At 31.8% G+C, this 22,629-nt stretch overlaps 1 protein-coding gene and 1 long non-coding RNA gene across 6 annotated transcripts in view; both read right to left on the bottom strand.

Moving 5' to 3' along the window:
• The window catches only part of LOC126753362 (GTPase-activating protein CdGAPr), a 236,670-nt gene that overhangs the window by 76,260 nt on the left and 137,781 nt on the right, over nucleotides 1-22,629 (bottom strand). Inside the window, exon 1 of one of the 5 annotated variants that reach the window (XM_050464749.1) lies at nucleotides 21,352-22,004. The exons of 3 other annotated variants lie outside the window; for them this stretch is intronic. The gene's annotated coding sequence lies outside the window, so the exon portion shown is untranslated. Of the gene's footprint in view, nucleotides 1-12,621; nucleotides 15,786-21,351; nucleotides 22,005-22,629 lie in introns of those variants that run through there. One more of the 5 variants, XM_050464750.1, reaches the window with a different exon arrangement.
• LOC126753405 (uncharacterized) overlaps nucleotides 1-22,629 on the bottom strand; it is a 155,519-nt gene that overhangs the window by 84,913 nt on the left and 47,977 nt on the right. The window lies entirely within an intron of this gene.

Here is a 22,629-nt window from a genome sequence, read left to right as displayed (position 1 = left end):
CAACAAAAGCAAAAGCTACAGAAATTCAACTGGTTGATTGCATGCATAATCTCACGTATTTCAAAGGTATGTATGGATATGAGTGTATTTGTGTATTTACAGTAAATATATGTATATATATGTACATATGTGTATATACTTATTATATTTATGTGCCGACAATGCAACATTTGTGCGCCCATATCAAGAGTCGGCTAGTCGCAGACGAACGTTATTAGTTCCGGTCAATAACTTTCGATTTGTTGTTGGCCAACCGGTCGCCTAACTACTGTTTTGGTCTGTTGAGCTGTTGCTCGTGCAGTCAATTGGTCGGTAGGCTGTTTGTTGCTTGATGTTTGTTTGCTAGCTGGCAGGGCTTTGTCGGTCTGCTGGCTGGTTGGCTGGTGGATGCAATGTGACGTTGCCAACTGGATTGATTGTTGCTTTTTATTATTGTTGTTATTGTTTTTGTAGTTATTGTTGGTGTTTGCTGGCGACCGGTTTAAGAGTATTGTGCCTCAGCAAGCCTCTTGTTGTTGTGTTTGTTTGTTTTTGTTGCGTTTTCTTACATGGCTGCAGCGCTTTAAAGGCCGCCACATACTTAAATATAAAAATATATATAAAATTACATATGCATGCTAAAAACATATATATGTACATAGGTCTCTTTTTGATATCACTGTTGCTCACTTTACGGTATTTTTTATACGCAATTCAACAATCAGCCGTCCAGCCTTAATTTTTCTGTGTTTAGTGTTGTTGTGTGCATTGTTTTTGTAGTTTTTCATTTCGCTGTTTGCCCCTTTATTTTTGAGTCGTTTACTTGCACGCCAACGCACATATATACATAAAACACACACACACATATATATATATATATAAGACACATTTCACTCCCACCAACAAACTGCTGCCCAGACTATAACGACAAACTTTTATTTATTTATCTTATTTATTTACTTTTAATGCTTTCTTTTATTAACTATTTATTATTCAAGTCATTTACGTAATCCGAAATTTAATTATACTAATTTAAATTTTAAAATTTATGTACTTAAGCAATCACTGTAACGAACTTAGACCATTCAGTCATATCCGCCTGTCTGTATATACACGAACTTGTCTCTCAGTTTTTGAGCTATCGTTCTGACATTTTGCACACGTGATTTTCTCCCCAAAAATCGACTTATTTTTACGAAACCTTTGATATCGGATCATTATAACATATAGCTGCAATACAACTAACCGATCAAAATCAAATTCTTGTAAGGAAAACTTTTTTGTTTGACAAATTATCGTCACGAAATTTGGCATCGCTTATTGTCTGAGGCAACAGTACAATCCTCAAAGAAATTAATCAAATCGGATAACTGTAGCATATATGTATGTATGTAGCTGTCATGCAAACTTATCGACCAAAATAAAATTATTGCGAAGCTATAGTTTTTTTTTATTATTTTTATAGAATTATAATTACCTTTTCGTGTATATTCTAATATCAAAGATTTCTTTAATTTTCAATATTTCAAATTTAATTTTTATAAATTATTTAAAGTTTAATAATTTAATTTTTCGATAATTAATCTGATTTTAATTTTTTCAAAATAAAATATTTTCTAAGTAAAAAAATAATTATTTGATTATTTAATCTTAATTAATTACAATTTTATTTTGCTTAAATTATAATTTTATTACAATAAGTTTAATAATTTGTTTTCCATAACTTATTTAAATTAAATTGTTCGAAATAAAAATTTTTTCTAATTAAAACAATAATTATTTTAGTAATTAAGCTTAATTAATTAGAAATTTATTTTGATTTTAATTTGAATTATAATTTCATTACAGGTTACTATACCTCTCGAAATTTCATTAATTTTTAATATTTTAATTTTAATTAATTAAGCACTATTTAACATTATTTTAATTAATTAACTCATTCAACAATACTTTTTTAATTTGTTTGGATTTTAGTTTCCGTTTTAAATATACCTTTGCTCAATTTAAAATTAATTTTTTGTTGGTATAATTTTTTAATTATTGTTAAATTAATTTTTAACAAATAATTATTTTTTTATTTTTTCACCTTTTATTTGTTGTGTTTCGTTTCATAATTAATTTATTATGTTTTAATTAATTTCTTATTTTTTTTTATTTAATAGTTTACTTTATTTTTATTTTCTTTATAAAATTATTAATTAACTATTACTGTTAACTTTTTAATTTTCTTATCATCAATTTAATTAATTATTACTTAGTTTTAAATTAATTAATTATTACTCAATTTAATTTAATTAATTTAAGTTTAAAAAATTTGTTTGTAATTTATTTTAATTTAATTTCCTCTTAAATATATATTATTTTTGCTGAAAATTAAAATTAATTTTTGGTAGCATTATTAAACTTTAATTAAATTAACTTGTATTTTATTTTTAATTAAATTAAATAATTTAATTTTTATTTGTTTCACCTTTTCCTTTGTTCTGTTTCATAATTAATTCATTTTGTTTTAATTTATTTCTTTTTTTATTTAATTTAATGGTTTACTTTATTTTTATTTTTTTATAAAATTATTAATTAGCTATTAATGTTAGTTTGTTAATTTTTTATCTTCAGTTTCATTAATATTATTATAATTAATGTAAATTTAATACATACAAATTGTGTTAATTTTAGTTTAAAGTAATTAAAGTAATTTAATAAAAAAAAAATATACATTTAAATTTTTTGGTTTACTATTTATTTTATTTATTTTATTATATTTTAAGTTAGTTATTTTTATTATTTAATTACCCTTTTAGTTCCGTTTGCTGACAATAAATTTAACTTCAAATACATTTTTTTCTTTTTTATAATTTTTTTTTTTTATTTTTTGTTCATTCTTCATTAAAATAAATTAATTTTAATTGGCATTACTAAAATGAATTTTAGTTAAAAGTATATTTACTTTTGTTTTTAATTTTGTATTATTTATTTAACAGTATTATTTTTTTTCATTTTTTCTTTATTTAATTATTATTTTTAATTAATTAATATCTTAGTCATCTTTGGTTATACAAATTTTTTTTAAACACTTTTTTTCTAATTTGTCAAATACTATATTCAATTTTATTTTTTGTTAATTTTCAATGAAAATAATTAATTTTAATATAATTCTTAAATTAACTTTAATTAAATTCGTATTTATTTTTATTTTTAAGTTTTTATTACTTCTTCAATAGTATTGTTTTTCTATTTTTGCATTATAAATGTTTCATTACATATTTATTTATTTAACTTTAATTTAATTATTATTTACCCTTTTAGTTTGCTTTGATTATAATTTTTGATATTTGGTAATAAATTTTAAATAAGATTATTCTTTTCTAATCTTTCAACACTTTTTTTATTTATTTTTCAAGCAATTAAATAAAATTAAATAATTAAAAATTAAAATGAATTAATTTCTATTAATTTAATTTATATTTTATTTTAATTATATTTACTTCCTGTTTTCATTTGGTTTTATTTATTTAGTTTTATTGTTATTCTAATTTAATTTTTTTTTATTTTTTTCATTTCACTTCGATTAATTGCTTTTTGCTTTTTTCTTCTTCCTCATCATTAATTTCCATTTGCTTACAATTTTCCTCCATTAATCCACATTTCTTATGTAAACGGAAATGAACCGCTCTGTCCACCAGGAAATTTGACATTTTCCGTATATGTGTGTGTGTGTGAGTGCAATGCTGCCGTAATTTTTTCCTAACGAGTTTTACTCCGTCAATTGCTTCGTCCATTGGAAATCAATTCATGAATTTTTACTACTTCTCCCTCTCGCACTGATTTGCAAGGCAGGAAAAGTCAAATTGACATTTCATGAAATTAGCGGAAAATTGTTAGACTCGATTTTTGTTATCGAAATTGGAATTAAAGGAAATGTCTGCGACTCATACCGGAAAATGTACGAATTAATGTGCGGTAATAAGGTTAGGCGAAGAGGAGATTAAAAATTGCAAACTGAAACGAAGCTAAAACCAAGTGTAATAAATAATATTTTTGAAGTTGTATTTGTATAAAATGACGTTGGTTTTAAAGGTCATGTAATACTGGAAATACAGTATTAAATAACATGAAATTACTAAGATGAAGATAATACTATTATGAGATACAACTGCTAAAAGAAAGCTTAGTGGTAGAATTTTTAAAATCAACAAATTTAGACAGCGTACTCCAATGAAATTCCATTCCAGTGAAAATAAACAACAACGTAAAAGTTTAAAGACAATACTCAACCTCAAAAATATGATATTAGATAGACGGTGACAAAAAGTATATGATTCTGAGGTACATTGTCTCAAATAAACTAACAAAAAACTCACTTCTATTGAAAAATAATGAAAGGTTCTGACAAATACTGCAAGGTTTCAGAAAAATATTGTTCCTGAAATAATGGTGAAGGAATATGTGTTTTAAAAAGCTCTGATAATGGATAATTTTTTTAAATAAACTTGAGTGATACAAAATATCAAAACTTAGTAAGGTGAAGTATGGTATGGAAGCGATTTTATAAGATTTACTATTTCTTCCAAATTAGAACCAATTGCTAAGAATTAGAAACTCTGCGAACCCAAAACTCGATGCACTTTATTAAGAGGTCAAAACCCGCTCGTAATAGATATAAAGATCTTAAGTGTCTATCATTTTATCACAGAGCTTCTTTAGGGCTAGATCGGCCAAAAAGAACGGTCCATCTTAAATGTTCATGATCAAAATGAGTCGATTCCAAACAGTCTACACCTGAAAGCTTTCAGAATGAGACCTTACAAATTTTTATTTTAAAGCCGCATTATTGCTTGTGTTGTTTAACTTCGGAATAAATGACAGCATACATAACGGTGGTTTTCTTTATCATAAGCTCACAAGAGGTGTCGTCTCTCTACATACTCTTACCGCAATTGTAATATTGATATTTTTTACGGGTCTTCGATCTTACCCATTAAAAAATCACAAACGAATTTCTATTATGCGCTGAACAGAGTATATTAAGTTTGTCACGAAGCTTATATGGATGGGATTATGCCTTCCCATCAGTCTGTATATACCCGAACCATCGTCAACAAACTGATTGGGTCTTATCAGTAGGGCCTTAGGCTTAGGCAACTAATTGACCATGCGTCAAGTCCTGGAAAAGACCCGTGAAAAGAGAATCGACACACACCACATCTTCGTCGATTTCAAAGCTGCTTTTCACAGCACGAAAATGAGCTGTGTTTATGCCGCGATGTCTGAATTTGGTACTCCCGCAAAACTAATACGGCTAAGTAAGGTGACGTTGAGCAACACCAAAAGCTCCGTCAGGATCGGGAAGAACTTCTCCGAGCCGTTCGATACCCAGGCTTCCTGCGACTCTTTATCGTAGACTTCTTTAATCTACTACTGAAGAAAATAATACGAGGTGCTCAGCTGCATAGAGAATGTACAAGCTTATATAAAAGTGAACAACTGCTGGCGTATGCCGATGATATTTATATCATTGGCCTCAACATCCGCGCTGACATAGCTCCAGTTCTGCTTTCTCCAGACCCGCCGAAAAAGAATAAAACGAAGCAAATGGTTCGGCGTAGTGAACGAGATCAAGATTAAATATCTGACGCCAGGTCACCAAAAAACAGAACGCTCGCACTCGCGTAAACAGACGTCTACGCCAATAAAGTGAAAAAGACAGTCATAATTTCGAAATGTCGATACGAAATCTTGCCCACGCCCGTTTTTCCTCAAAGCTCCCGAAGCTCCTCATTTGTTGGAACCGCCGATATCGAACCATTATAATATGTAGAACATGGCTATCATAGAAACTGATCAATTAAAATCAAGTTGTTGTATGGAAAACTTCTATATTTGAACAAATATCTTTACGCAATTTGGTACAAATTATTGCCTAAGCCAGCGCTACAATTTCTGAACATATTATTCAGATCGGACTACTATAGCATATAGCTGTCATACGAAGTCTCCGATAAAAATCCAGATAAAGATCTTTTTTACCCTTTTATGCTATAAGAAATGCACCTGTAGCGTACTTCTTATAGCTTCAACGCACCCAAACTTTATGTTTCATCTTGTTTGTATTTGTTTTTGTAAAAGAGTCTTTAAAGATTTCCTTTGTGGTCTAAAAACATGTTTTATGAGGTCACAATAAATTTAACGCAGCCTTAGCGCATTCTAATGTTATTTTTGTTATAAATTATCTTTATACTATATAAACATATAATGCATATACATACATGTGCATATGTGTGGGGCACATATAACTGTATTTTATGGAAAAAAATATATGTTTCTTTAAGTTATTGAGATAAGTACTCCTGATTTGCCGGTAGAACTTTTTTTGAGTGTATAAAAATTACAAAAAGAATGCAATTAAAACGCGCCCACACACGCTCGGCAACACACAATTCCATATGTATTAAACACCAAAACAAAAACAAAAAAATTACAAAAAATATATAAAAATTAATTCAAACTTTTTTGAATTTTTTTTTTTGCTTTTGCTTGTCACTAATTATAGCGCTTGTGAAAGGCCTCTGTAGAGCGCGCTGATAGCGGCACATTACACACACATGCAAACATGCATTTACACTCATATCGGAATATACACTAATACCAGCCTACACACATATACTTGTACAAACATACATACATATGTATATTTGTGTATTTAAATTTATCGTGTTTGAGGGCTGGTGAGTTGGTCATTTGAATAAATTAATTAGCACATACTGATATTAAATACTTTTTGAAGAAATAACAACAAAAACAACACAAATAAGAAAAAACTTTAACTTTAAGTGCAACGAAGTTATAACACCCTTCACAGCAGCATTATTTAAAGCATGAAAGCGTATAAAAAGGCCTTTATCAAGACTCTGAGGGATCAGTTTGTATGGCAGCTGTATGCTATAGTGGTTCGATCTGAACAATATATTCGTAGATTGTAGCGTTGTCTTAGACAATAATACGTGCCAAATCTCGTGAAACTATCGCGTCAAATAAAGAAGTTTGCAAGAACTTCACTTTGAACAACAAGTTTGTATGGCAGCTATATCCTCCAGTGGTTCGATAACAACCATTCCGACAAATGAGAAGCTTCTTGGGGAGAAAAGAACGTGTGCTGAATTTCAGAGCGGAAACCTAACAAATAAAAAAAATTTTCTCTAGAAGGACTTGATCTAAATCAATCAATTTGTATGGCAGCTATATCCTATAGTGGTCCGATATCGACAGCTCCGATAAATTAGAAATTTCTTGGGGAGAAAAGATCGTGTGCAATATTTCAAAGCGAAATCTCAAAAACTAAGACTAAAAAACAAGACGAACATGGCTAATTCAAGTTAGCTCACAATGCTGATCATTTATACATACCACGTTTTACTGTGGCTGATACATAGGTTGGACTACTAATACCATCTATATGATTTCTATTAGTTAGATTATATGTATTAGTTAAGGAATAATCGCATTTTTAGTGAAACAACAAAAATTAATCAAAAAGCATTTCGTGCGTTAAGAAAGAATTGGTTTTTGGGGTAAAAATACTATTGAATTTGGGCTGTGCATCAGTGAAATCAATCGAGTCCAACCGATTGTCAGCCTGGTGGACTCCATATTAAGAAACGGTTCTCAAGCGTGGAAAGACAAAAAAAATCGGCTGGCAAGGTTATGGCATCAGTCTGGGATGCCCAATCATCGAATGACGACAGTTTTAATTCATTGCAAAAGATTTCAATATTTGCAATTTATATTTTTCAAAGTTTGAAATTTATATAGACATTTTTATCAACACTGTGCAATTCAGTTATTCCGCTATTTTTTTATGCCAGATCTTTTGCAATTTTAATTACCTCCAATAGTTAGCAGGTATGAAAAAAATGTTATAGCTACCCATAGATGTATTGAATCACCCAATTTATTACTTAAGAACGAACAACTCTGTCCACATTATGAAAACTTGTCTACAGATGTCGCCTTTTACTTTGGCATCGTTTTGTTTATTGCACGTTTACGCCAATTTAAGGTTTGAATATTGGATACTGCGATGGTAGCGCAATCTATCGGATCCAATGTAAAATATTCCAAAATTAGCAATTAATTACAAATGAAAAATTAATTTAAAAAAATATTTTCCAGTGGACCAAATTGTGAATCTAAACCATTCTCGAATTTCCTTGAACACACACAAAAAATTTCATCAAAATCGGTCCAGCCGTTTAGGAGCAGTTCAACTACAAACACACGGTCAGAAGATTTATATATATAAAGATTATCTTGAAAGGGTATATATTTTATAAGGTCTCCGAAATTACCTTCAGAGTAATACAAACTTCGTCGCAGACTTAATATACTTTGTGCAGGGTATAAATGTCACTTACATGTATGTATATAAAATGAATGGCTGGGAGTTGGCTCTGCATTGGGTCATACTAAAATTTATTTTTCGCTTTTTACAAGGCAATGAATTCAGCATTTGAATTTTTGTTTGGTTTGTCATAATAAAATATTTTAATGTACATATCTGAAAAATAATTATGAATTTTACCACGGCTCGCCTGTGGTTGAAGTGAGTGTGCGGGCATTACCGCAATGTGACACTCGCCTAATGGGAGGTCAACGTGAATTTATGGGGTGGGGACATATTTGTATCTCTATGTAAGTATGTATACATATATTTATGTACATATGTATGTACGTTTGTTTGTTTGTAATTATTTTTGGCAGCAACAAAGCGGGTCTGGGGCAACGCCCAAAGCTGGGAGTGACAAAAAAGAATTATTATTTAATAATAACGGAATATTTTTGTTTGTGAATTAAGTTTTTTATAACGTAGAATGAAATAATCAAATTTAACAAATAAATATGTACATATGTATGTGGATACAATTATTAAGTGGAATACTTTGTGAAGAATATTTAATAATGCGGTTAATGTAGATTAAATATAGTAATGTGCTATTTTTATACAAAGTCGTGTTCGATTCATCACTTCTAAGCTCGCTAAGTTTGAGCACTTCTCTCTTGCTCTGAAATAAACATGTAAAAGTAACAATAATTTTATCCTGCTGAATTCAATTTCAACTAAATAAAGTGATACGATCACTTCTTGTGCCTTCTCTATACTATTATGCCATATCTATGCTTTTATACCAGTCTTTTAAATTTATACTAGTTCGACGAATCGCTGCTGAATCGCAAAAAAATCATTCCATATCCAAAGCGGATGGTTACTAATGGTGAAAAGTAGGAAATTTTATGACAACGTCATGCGGAAACGGTCGTGGTCGTATCGCGGTGAGCCCGCGCAAACAATGGCCAGGCCAGGATATACAGTCAGGAAGAGCTATGTATGTAGATATTTGATGAGACTGGCAGGGAATAATCCACCATGAGCTGCTTCACTACGGCCAAATTCTTAATTCAGACCGTTACTGTAAACAATTGAACTGTTAGAAGAAAGCACGCGCCGAGAAGCGATCAGCTATGTATAATAGGAAAGAAGATTGTGTGCCATCCCTACAAAGTCACATAGATGGCTAGTGACTCGACAAAAGTTCATGGAGCTTGGTTGGAAAGTTATTATCCATCCGTCTTATAGTCCGAACCAAGCAACACGAGGTTAGGCAAATAATTTTGCTGGTCAGAAATTCGCCTCAAATGAAACTTGTGGAAATCGACTGCTCCACTTGTTTGTCAATATAGACGAGCGTTTCTATGAAAGTGGCTCTATGCAATTATCTTCTAAAAGGCAAAACATTGAAGACAAAACGATGCATATTTGACCTAAATCGTATTATTCTTACTATGCTATATAAAATCTTCTATTTAATGCAAGAATAATGGAATTTGTTTCCTAGACCTTATACTAAGATTTGTAGAGAGGTCTGCTGTAACTGGATGTTACTTTTTAATTCTTGAAAGCAATTTTCGACAAAGTATCCTAAAGGATGACTACTCTTCATAGACCTAGTAATTGAAATCCAGCTGGTATAGCAAAGGACCAAACTGGTCTAAGCGAAGCTCATTGTCCTATCAGAGTAACCTAACCTATTAAGGCTTTATCTATTTAGTTGCTACAAAGTGCGTTCCAAATTAAACAGGAATTTTTGAATCTAGCGCCCCCTGGTGGCGCCATCTATATGTCAACTGGTGCGTTAGAATCTGCTTTCTTTATCGATTGTCCAGTGAGAATTACATGACAATTCATTGATTGGAAGTGAAGTTATTGCGTTTAAAGTGTCAGTATCTTGTGGTTATCGTTGCGAAAATGAGCTTCGAACAAAGAGCCAACATTAAATTTTGTTTTAAAATTGGTAAAACTGTCTAACGTTGAAACAAGTTTATGGCAATGATTGCCTAACCCTTAGCAGAGTGCACGAGTGGTTTCGACGTTTTCAAAGTGGTCGTGAGGACATAAATGACGATCAACATGTGGGCCAATCAAAATCCGTGATCACCGAAAATTCCATCGAAACTGTGCGTGAATTCATCAAAAATCAGCCGAAATCATCATTGAAATTCATGGAAATGGAATTGAACATCTCCAAAACATCGATTTATCACATTTTGACCGAACATTTGGGCTTACGAAAGGTGTGTGCACGGTGTGTTTCGCACAAATTGACTGACGACCAAAAATTGCTCAGAATCCAACATTCGAAGGACATCATTAAAGAGGTCAAAAAGGGCAAAACCCTCCTTTACAATATTGTGACTGGTGACGAAACGTGGTGGTTTATGATCCCGAAAACGCCAAAACCAGCCAAAAAAAGCTTACACCAGCATACTTACCGGCCAACGAGCTAAAACACTCGTTCGACATGCTTTTGGATCTGTGTATTGAAGCAGAAGGAGATAATTTTTAAAATTAATTAATTTTGCCAAAAAAAAGCTTTTGTTCTGTTTTTTTAAGTCCTGTTCACTTTGGAACGGCCAAGGACTGTCAACTCGGCACCATGCCTCGTAATTGATTTATGAATGTTTACTACCACTACAACAACAACAACAGAGTAGCACCTCAAGTCTTGGACACTACATAGTAACCTAGGGCATACCATAAAGTTACTTGGGATTAGTCTTGCTGATGGGCATACCTAAAAGCTTCTTCCCGGAGCACAATGGGCCTAAGGATGGTGGCCGCCTGCAATTTGGCGCTCCTGCGTTTATTCATGAGTTTAAGTATGATTGCGATTACCATCGTCACTCCAACGAATTCTTCTATATCTGGACGCAGGTCCTACAAGTATCTTATTTATTTATTTATTTATTCTATTTAAATAGTGAAATCTTGTTTAAACAATTAAATTTCTACAGTAAATTTGCCATTTTCGCATTTCACCAAATTATAATTTCTTGTGGATATTTTTTACTGCTTTACAATCCGACCTTTTATCACTTTTTGTTGTTGCTGCTTGTCAGCAGCCATGACTTACATTTGTCACTCTATTTTATTGCACTTAATATTCTACATACGTATTGTACGTATATTTGTGTGTCTGTACGCATTTAGTTTACTCAAGTGTTAATTGACAGGTGAAAGTTGCACAAGGCAATTTGAGGCGCGCCGCCACAAGACAACCAACCTCCATTATTCATACGAAATCTTTGAGACCTGAACGCAATGAATTAGCGGCATGGAGAGAAAAAATTCTTTGCGTACGCGAAAACTGCTAATCGGTGCAATACATACAAAAATGTAATTGTGGAAGTACAGGGTGAGAAAACTTTTCAGTTGGTTTATAAATAATAAATATTCTTGAATCAAGTTACTATTTTATAGTTATTAGTAACATGGTTCTTATGTACCGGCACCGAATCGGAAAAGGCTTCATATTAGAGCCATATTTATCCAACAAAAAACTAGTCAATAGTCGATGGAAATCATTATCGATAGATGTTGTCGAAAAATGACCGGTTTCTGGTTTCAACTTAAGGCATAAGAAACGGACTCAATAGCACGAAATGGATCAACATGATCAACGCGCTAGAAAACCGATTCAAAACGCTTGACGAAAATAATACGGAGCTTCATTAAAGACTACTATATGATACAAGTGACGGACTTCAAAGAAAGAAAATCAACTTGGAATCAGCGCATGAATCCATACGGATCGTACTAGACGACGGCTACTATGTTGTTTATGTGGGCGACAACGCCGATGTCATATTTGCTCGATATGCAGGCATAGCCAGACGCAAACTAACACAAGTTGCTGAGAACACAGACATGGTTGGGCTCACACGGCCTTAGCCTAGTCGCGGAAAACCTAAGCTGATCCTGTTTAGTAAAATACTTCAGTATAAGAATGGATAACAAGCAGAAGTACTGGGCAAAAACTCAGTACGCTGCGAAACTCGGCGTCATTACGGTAATGTTACCATACTCGATCTTGTTAATGAACTCGGCATTCACAAATACGACCGAGAAAAAGGGGTCCATTAGGTTTTCATTCCAGTAGAGAAGAATGCGCCAATGCTTATGAGATCGTTAATTATAATGGCGAAATCTACAAGTACATATTCATAAAAATTTGTCACAAGTCTTGATGGCAAAATATTGGAGGCCTGCTTGTAAGCAGAAGGAATCTGCTCATGGACACAACACATTACCCTGTATTAAAAGTTTTGGTTAACAACTTTCCACATTCCGTCGAGTTTCTGGTTTGTTTTTCTATGATTTTTAAATTTTTACTAAATTTTTCTTTTCGTTTCTTTTTATTTTTTTGATTTTAATTTTTTAATTTTTTTTATTTTTAATTTTTTTTTTTTTTAATTTTTATTTCTATTTTATCTTTCAGAGTTTACTTTTCACACTTTTCCACATTCCGCCGATTTTTTGGTTTTTGTTTCTATGATTTTTAAGGTTTTACTAAATTTTTCTTTTCGTTTGTTTTTAATTTTTTAATTTTTTTATTTTAATTTTTTTATTTTTAACTTTTTTTAATTTTAATTTTTTTTTTTTCAGAGTTTACTTTTCACAATTTTCCACATTTCGCCGAATTTCTGGTTTGTGTTTCTATGATTTTTAAAGTTTTACTAAATTTTTCTTTTCGTTAGCTTTTGTTTTTTTGATTTTAATTTTTTTATTTTTAATTTTTTTTTTATTTTTAATTTTTTTTTAATTTTAATTTTTATTTTATCTTTCTTCAGATTTTACTTTTATATATTATTTTGAAATAAAAATTTATTTTTTATTAATTTTTAAAATTATTATTTTTGAATTTACTAATTTTTTTTTATTTCTTTTAATTTTTTAGTATTTTTATTTATTTTTTTCATAAATTTACGCTTTTTTATTAATTTTTTTCTTAGTATTTTATATTTTTTATACACCCTGTATTAAGATTTTTAGTTAACAATTATGCGCTGAATTTTTCGCATGTGTTTCAATGGTTTTTGAGTTTTTTGGATTTTTTGTTGTGTTTCCTTAGTTTTTTTTTCACTTTTTGTTTTATTTTTGTTTTCAAGCGTTACGTTTATGTTTTTTAAATTTTTTTAATTTAAAATTATTTTTAAATTTTCTAAATTTTTTTTCTTTACATTTTTTTATATATTATATTTTTAAAAAAATTTTTAAATTTTTTTTACAAATTTCTCCTTTTTTCATTATTTTACTTATGTATACATATATCTTTAATTTATCTTTTATGCCCGCAACTAAACACCAATTAGCAGTAAAATTAGAACGAAACCACAGAAAAACGAAAAATTTCTTCTTCTCTCCTCCCAATTATGAAGCGTGAAATGCTCTTACAAATGCAGTGCTGTGAAAATATGCACATAAAAACGGCAACAGAATAAATACTAAACTATAATGCGAAACTGTCATTTAAGTATTTTGACAATAAACTTTTGTTTGCTTAAGCATCAACGCGCTTGACTGCCACCGCCGCCGCCAACGCTTGTGTTGAGATGTTGGCGCTGCGTTGCGTTGCGTTGGTGGCGCATAGCCATTAAATGGAAGAAGAAATGGAAATGTAAGCCAACGAACTCGCGTGAGTTGACGCATTGAATGCTTAAATAGAAATTACTGTGAGTATTTAGACAATTAATGAATTTATTTATATGTACTAGCGGCAGTGTGTAAATTTGCCAAGGAATTAGTGGAGAAAATATGCTTATGCAGATAAATGTGCGACAGACATACCGAGTATATATGTATATGTATGTATATATGTATATAGTATACGCATCACCACAGCATAGAATGTAGAAAAAAAACTAATAAATCGAAGTATAAGCAGCTTTTCTTCAAAAGTATGTCAAATATTTGTGAAATCTTTGTGCGTTTGGCATTGCAACACGTTGTGGCGTGAATTTGTCTAGGTGACATGCCAATAGTGGTGAAATTTCGTTAAGATCATAATTCTTACATGTGCAGGATTTGAGACACATTTTGAAAAAAAAAAAACTAGAGATAAATGATTCGAAAAACTTTGTTCAAGTTAATTCCCAAATATTTCACTTTTAATTTAGTTGAGTCAAGATTTCTGTCATAATAATTCTTTTACGCGTAATTCTCCACTGATTCATGAATTTTACTTTACTTTATTACTGTTAAATGAACCTATTTGCGATTAGTGGGGGTAAAAAGTTATCGATTATTTCATAACTGAAATAAGTAAAACAAAAAGTGAGTTTGCTTGAAGTTTTGTATTTTTAATGCAATCACGCCCAAGAAAACGTTGAAAATATACCAGGCGTGTTTTGAGAAGACCACTTTATCACGAACCTAGGAATTTGAGAGGCACATAGCGTTCAGTGAAGTCATCGAAAACTTGACGCATGCGAGTTGTCCAACCCTGCTCTGTTAATAACGATAGCATGGAAAAAATTAAAGAAACAGAGCTTGAAAATCTTCGTTTTGGCATCAGAAATATAGCAGTGGATTATCAATGCGCAAAGGACCATAAAACTTCCGCAGAACCTTTCTGTCGAAAACTCGTAAACCGAACTCATCTTGACTTGTTGTATTCGTCCATGCCTCTGCACCATATAACAGGACGGGAAAAATGAGTAACTTTAGTTTGGTCTTTGCTTGTCGAGAGTGGAATTTCGACTCACAAATTGGTTAATATTTTGAGTCAATCCTAGACTCATACGAAAAAGCCGGAATCTTTTGCATAAACGACGTCGCGTGGAGGTCGCAATAGGGATGCTTGAAAATGTAGCAAACGCATCATTACCCTTGACGAGACTTCATTTCGTAAATACAACGTCGAAACTTTTCAAATATATAGCGAATGGCGCTCCAAAAATGAGCCGAACCGAAAAAAGCAAAATGTGTTGAAGGCACTGAAGGTCATTCGAGCCGAGGCTTAAAACATGTGTATGGAAAATCTACATTTTGTTGGCTCAAAAGAAGCCCATTTGAGTCTTTTCAGCATAGTTAGCAGTTTAAATACATCTTGCGCCAGAAATAACATCTGATCAAATTTGACCCGGACTGTAAAAAAAAAACAAAAAAATTACGTATTTTAAATAACACAAATCAAATTTAATCACATTTAGCAGAAGAGATATTTAAACTGCTAACCATGCTGACAAGACTCTTAGACCACCTTATATGCAGAAAAAGTTACAATTTGATAAGGTTTGGCAGAGTGAAAATCGTCAAAGTACCAGATGGTTATATCAAAACGATGCAATTAGTCATCCAACGCGATCTGACGATGTCCTTTTCATCATCAGCAAGACGATTAACTTTTGGTGACCACATCATATCACAAAATTGGCTTGTTAATTAGCCCTAGGCTACGTGAGTTGACTCCGTTAGGCTAAGGTAAGTTGGACTGAAAGAATATTAAATGTAAGGCACAGTCACAATGAAGTTAAGCTCGAAATTCTGTGTACTGTATACGAAATACTAAATTTTGGAGCTAAAAGGTTGATATATGACAAAAAAGAACTCTCTTTACAAGCAAAGTTACAACGTGATATTGGTTTAGATTCTAAAAACGGAAATAACGACACATTTTTTTTTTCAAATATGTAGTTTCTATCGAGATAGTGATCTTGTATACTAAACCTCACAGTTTTATACGACGCAAAGTCTGTTATTTCATATACCACTGATGAATACAGGTAATGATCGAAGGACTAAATGACAGCTTCCTTAAAAAAGTCGTTTCTTTTATAAAAAAAAATGTACATTTCAAAGTGACTTATGGAAAATATTATTATACATATTATTCCTTCAATTATTCTTCTTCTTTATTGGCTTAAACACTGCTTACGCGGTTATAGCCGGCTGTTGTATCTTTCAATTATTACCTGGCTAACAAAAATAAGAAGTTCGAGTGAAAATTTCAAGCCAATCTGTCAAACCGAAGTTTTCCTCACCGACTTTAAGAGCCGCGTTCTTTCGAGAAAAACTCGTTAGAGTATGTTTACAGCAGTTGCTGCAGCCTTCAAAGACGATTAAGGAATCGTTGAAGACATGCCACGTTCTGGACAGCCTTCGACCTCTTCAACTGCTGAAGATATTAAAAAAGTGAAAGATATGGTGCTTGAAAATCGTCAGGCAATTGTTAGAGAGATGGCAAGAGAGCTCGACATCTTTCACGAATCCGTTCGAATGATTTTGGTAAATATTTTGAGTATGACCGAGTTCTTGCATTTTTCGAAAATATTACCGTAAGCAGATCTCTTTGGACGTGGTTGATCATGCGAATTCCAAACCCACATTAATGGAGAGCATTATAACTGCCGATAAGAGATGGGTTTACGAGTTTGACAGGGGAAAAAATGAGCCGAAACCAAAAAACCACACCAAAGCCGCTCAAAAATCAAGGTGATGCTCAATATGTTTTTCGATATTCGTGGTTTGGTGTATCATGAATTGGTTCCGGAGGAACAGACGGTCTATAAGTAGTTCTATTTAGACGTATTGAGGCGTTTGCGTGCGAACTTCCGTCGAAAACAGCCGAAATTGTGGAAGAACAATTCATTGATTTTACACGATGACAATGCCTCATCTCACGGGGCCACGATTGTGACCGAATTTAAAGCCAAAAGCCTATCTCTAATGATTCCAAAAGCCTGCTGATGATAAATAAACTACTTTCTTAGCTACTTATGTATGTAAAACAGTGTGAATCTAAGAAAAAACTGGCGACTAAATTGAGTTAAACTCATTGTGGCAAAGCTTGGGTTTTACTAAAAAAGCTAAGCTTTACACGCTTATTCATAATAAAAATATATGCACATGAAATCACAACAACATAGTTTCATAAAAAATGATAAATGTACATATGTAAATACATAGATACAGGTGTGAAAAAAACCGCAGCGACAAGCAGGTGATTCATAATATGTTTTTGCTTTAATCAACCATTACCGTAAATCATATTTTAACAGTGCAATAATTTTGAAATGTAAAACAGAAGTGTTGCCATTAACTCTTGAAAAACATTAAAACAACAATAACACAAAAATATATACATAACTACATAATAACCACAACTGTCAAAGCGAGCAAACCAACAATAAATAAAAAATAAATGAAAGCGGAAAATAGTCATTAAAAAAAACCATTGATAAACGAGTCAAAATGAAAATAAAAACTGTTGGCGAAGTTGGCAGGCAATTTCAACTCAATGAACCCCCTCGAAACTAACCAGTTCGAACTGTGGAAAGTTCATAAATCACTGAATAAAATAAATTTGCATACAGGCACACACACATACACATGACGATATTTGTGTATTTAAATAAGCAATCTAATGTACAATATGTACATTCATACATATGTATGTACATATGCACGTATGTTGCGGCATTTGATTGAGTGAGCGGCAAAAGGTTATTTAACGAGCTCGCGCCACATAATTTGCACGCCACAGGTGAATGTATTCATATCTCTAGTAATTTATGTTTTGCAAGTAAATATGTATTATTGTAGTCATATGCACCTTATGGTGGTTTGCTATTTATTTATGTACAAAATTTTTAAAATAAAATAAATGATTTTTATACCCTGAATAGGATATATTAAGTTTGCCACGAAGTTTTGAAAAGCCAACAAGAAACGTTTGGGACACTATAAAAATATATAAAGGGTGATCCAAGTAAAGTTACTTTTTCCATAGTCTCTTTTGACAGATCTCGCGTGAACCGTGTCAAGCTGTCACGTTATTCTTGTTTTGCCTTTCATCATGGAAAGTCTTACGTCTGAACAACTTTTACAAAGCGTTTAACTTTATTACGAAAATTCACGTTCTGTAAAGAATTTGTTTCGCGCGCTTCACTCAACTTATGGTCAAATTAATCGGCCTACTGAGCGTACTATTCGCAACACCATCACCCAACTTGAGACCCAGCATTCATTATTGGATAAGACACAACGTCCAGCACGCAGTGAAGAAAATATAGCAGCCGTAGCCGAGAGTGTACACGAAGACCGTAGAGAATCGATTCTGCGCCGTTCGCAGCAACTCGGATTAACGACTGCTCGACCTTCCCAACTGTCATTGCTACGCTCTTGGGCTCTTGAAAAGTTCCAAGAAGATCCGACGTTTTCTATCCAAATTTTACACAGCGATGAGGCCTATTTCTGGCTCAATGGGTATATAAACAAGTAAAATTGCCGCATTTGGAACGAAGAGCAACTGAAGAGATTCAAGAGCTGCCATTACATCTAGAAAAAACAACGGTTTGGTGTGGTCTGTGGACCCGTGAAATCATTGGTCCATATTTCTTTAAAAATTATGCCAGTGAGAACGTAACAGTCAATGGCGAAATGGCCGACTATTTGATGCCTAAAATTGAAGCTCGTGATCTCGGTGACATTTGGTTTCAACAAATGACATTTACAATCATTTCCCACACATTGCATCAATTATTGAATTTATTGAAAGAAAACTTCGGTGAGCAGATAATTTCAGGTATTGGGCCGGTCGATTGGCCAACAAGATCATGTGATATCACACCAGTTTCTGTGTTTTTTCTTTAAAAAGTAGGCAATCTCGAAAGGGATCACTCGTTGGAGAGAGCTTCAACGATTAATAGAGTTCTTAATTTGAAGATATATTTACAGGTTTTCTGTTGTCTCTCAATGGTATATTTTTCTTTTAAATACATACACAAATCGACCCAGCATGAGCTCTGCTCCTTTTCCCCCACTTTTCTGGTGGTTTAGCCTTCAGATGCTTGGTATCTAGCTTAATTTAATGCGATATTTTATTTATATGCCACTTCGCGGTACATGCTCAAGAATTGAACTTAATTTCCATTATAGCCTTACACCTTCATTGCAAATTTGTGAAATATTAAAACATCCAAGTAAAAATTCTCTCAAAAACTTGCTTTGAATCTTCATCACATTGTAGGCTAGGCTAGTCTTACTATCACATTTTACTATCAAATGAATTAAATCACTAAATGTTAGACCAGCGAGAGAGATGTTCCTGAATCACTTTGTCAACTTATATATAAATAAGTTTCAACAAATAAAATCTATCCAACACGTTCGTCAGAGCAACCATTCACTTAATTATGGCTACTTAGTCATTGGACAATCGAAGCGTCAGCATTTTACTTATGTTTTTTTTCTTGCTTGTTTTATTTACAGTTTAAAAAATTTAGAAAATTATTATATTTATTAATATTATGGAATTGAAACGTTATGTGGGTTTGTGAGTTAGGTGGAGACTGGTTGAGAGCACAATAGACCTAAGGTCGCGGCATATTTATCTTAGTTAGGAGTCTGAACAGAATCTTAAAACTGATAAAAAAAAAAAATTGAACAGAATTGAATTATTGAATTATTAAATTATTTTTATTTGAGAAACAAAATATTATAAGATTTCATATGATATTGTTTTTGTTACGAGATGGTATCTTTAACTTTTAGAATTGGTTGAAAGTAGTGGGCATAATGAGGTATGACGACAAATGGAGACCACTTGTAAATTTCTGAAAATTGTTCTGTTTGAGCTTATAACTATATCATAAGATTCTGCGAAAATTTCAATAGATTGATTGCAATAGTTTCTGAGTTTTCCGCATATTTTTGGGATTATTTTAAGTTAGCGTAATGAATTCCCAAAACTTCAAACGCGTTTTTTTGAAACGTTGCTTTCAGAGTCAGTGAGAAAAATTTCTCCGAAAAGACGAAGATGCACTTGATAATTTCAAAAAACCTTATAGACATCTAGATATACCATATTTGTCAGGTAATGTCATTATACGATTTTTTATAATAATTTCGATTTTAAACCATTCTAAAGTCCAAATTTATTCACAAAAATCACTGTTCTTTGGAAACACGCCATTTTTTGAAAAATCAAAATTTTGACTAATCTTTCGATTATTATCTAAAATAATACTATTTATTTTTTTTCTAAGTTGAATTTGTGGTAATTTTGAGACGAAAAATCCGTTTCACCGCCAAGCACATTTTTCGGCGGTCTTCCTGGATTTCGGATGTAATACGAATGGAGTTTGGATCCAAAGAGTAAAAAAATTATTGAGTATTAATCACCGATTATTAAAGTTTTTTAATGCTGTAAATTCACACAATTTGTATTTATTTTTTTTAGAAAACGCCCTTTAAAAAAATTCACGAAATGCGCTTTTTTGACCTTTAAGTAAATATACGCACTTAAATTAATAGTTTTCAATATTCACATATTTTTGGAATATTTTAATTGTATAAATTATTAAAAAAAACACAATTCATTTACATATGTATTGGAAATATTTCCATTTTTTAATAAATAATCATCCAGCATAAGGTTTACTTTATTACATGGCAAACGTCAAACTTTAACTGACAAATGTCAAATTTGATTTGTTGCGTCTGTAAACAATTTTATTTACAAATGAAATTTGAAAATATTTTAAGAAGCTTCTACCACCTTAATACGCGTCAAAAATATTATAAACAGTTGCTATTTTATAGTTGTTGCTTTGGTGACAGCCAACTAGACATAAATACATAATTACGACCACCGACATTTTATTTTAATTTTATATTTTTGTTCGTCACAAAAAGTATTTAAATAACGGCACTATATTTGAAAATGAGCTTAATTACAATATTTTAATTGCTGGCGGAGTTGAAAAAGTGCATGAGGTTATCAAGGGTGAGAGTAAAATCAAATAAAAAAAAGGCTTTTAAATATAAATTATTCGTGGAATATTTAAGGAAATGTAAATAGGGGATATTTAAGGGAAAGTATTTATTTTTATTTTTTTTTTGTGTAAATAAACTTTGACACTGACCTCTGGCCATGTAAACGGCTGTTAAAAATAAATTATTCACATATGTATAGATAATGGGAACTTTTTAAATTTTATTTAATTTTTTTTTATTTGTAAATAAACTTTGACACTAACCTCTTGCAATAATTCACTGCACAATGATTGCATTTTTTTTAATCGGTGTATTGCAAAAAGCAGCAATATTTCTTTTATGGTGAAAACAGACGGCAGTCACAGGCGCCACAGCTGTTGGCTTTTCGGCGACAGATTTTATAATTCTAAAAGCTGCAAGCACTTCGAAAAAATCGAAACTTTTCAACATATGGCCGGCATATGTGGCGCACTTTTAAAATTATATTGCTTCTTTGCTTCTTTAATAAACATTTAGTAGTTTGGTTTCATTTCGTTTTAATTGATTTCTTTTATTTTTATTTTTTGAACACACAAACACATGTCGCAGAACCTGTTTCGGTGGCTTGGAAAATAAAACACTTGACGCGGCCTACGATTTTGTAAGCAAAAACACTGTAGTTGTTATTGTGCTCACACTAAATGCAGGCACTTTTCACTTTTTGCTCGTAGAAATCGCTAAAAACTTAATCGAATTAAATTTTTATACTTTCACAAGCACAACAACACGTCGTTAGATGCGAGACGAGAAAAAAAGCAGCACCGAACACTGCGTTATGGAAAAGCACTGCGCGTTCAGACCGTCCACTCGTGGCGTCTCAATCGTATAGGCGGTGTAAATCGTATTGATGCGCGACCAACAAGCTGGAGCACCACAACGAAGCGAATCAAAAGCGCAACTAATGTATGCGACAGCAATGGACGCCCAACAAAGCCCCCCAAAGCACAAGCGCGGCAACAAAGAGAGCGCTAGTAAAGTAAGTAGAGAGAGAATGTAACATGCAGTTAATAAGGCAGAGCTTTAATTTGGGGGAAAATGTGTGAGCGCATTTAAGAGATTATTTTGAGAGAGTATGTTAGGGAAAAGCATAGCAATACAAGAAAAAAATAATTAATTTGTTTAGTTTTTAATATTTTAGGTTAGGTAATATTTCCTTACATCGATTTAAACATAAAAAATTTTAATTATTTTATTTTTTTAATTTATTTTTTTTTTGTAATATTGCACAGTTATTTTTAAAAACCCATTTTGTTTAAGAAATATTTGCAAAAATATTATAATAATTTTTTTTTTAAATTTTTTTGTTAAATTTATTTATTTACTTTTAATTATTTATGTTAAGTTACTTTTTCCTTACTTCTAGTTAAGCAAAAAAAATTAATTAATAAAAAATAAGTTTATTTAATTCAACATTTCCATATACAGTTAAAAAAAATGGAAGAAATCGGATAATCCACCTCCCAAATTATGTTGAAAATCATTTAAAAGTGCGCTTAACAAAA

Source organism: Bactrocera neohumeralis, chromosome 3 (assembly GCF_024586455.1).
Source record: "Bactrocera neohumeralis isolate Rockhampton chromosome 3, APGP_CSIRO_Bneo_wtdbg2-racon-allhic-juicebox.fasta_v2, whole genome shotgun sequence".
In the NCBI taxonomy this organism is placed as follows: domain Eukaryota; kingdom Metazoa; phylum Arthropoda; class Insecta; order Diptera; family Tephritidae; genus Bactrocera; species Bactrocera neohumeralis.
This window is presented reverse-complemented; position numbering and strand designations above follow the sequence as displayed.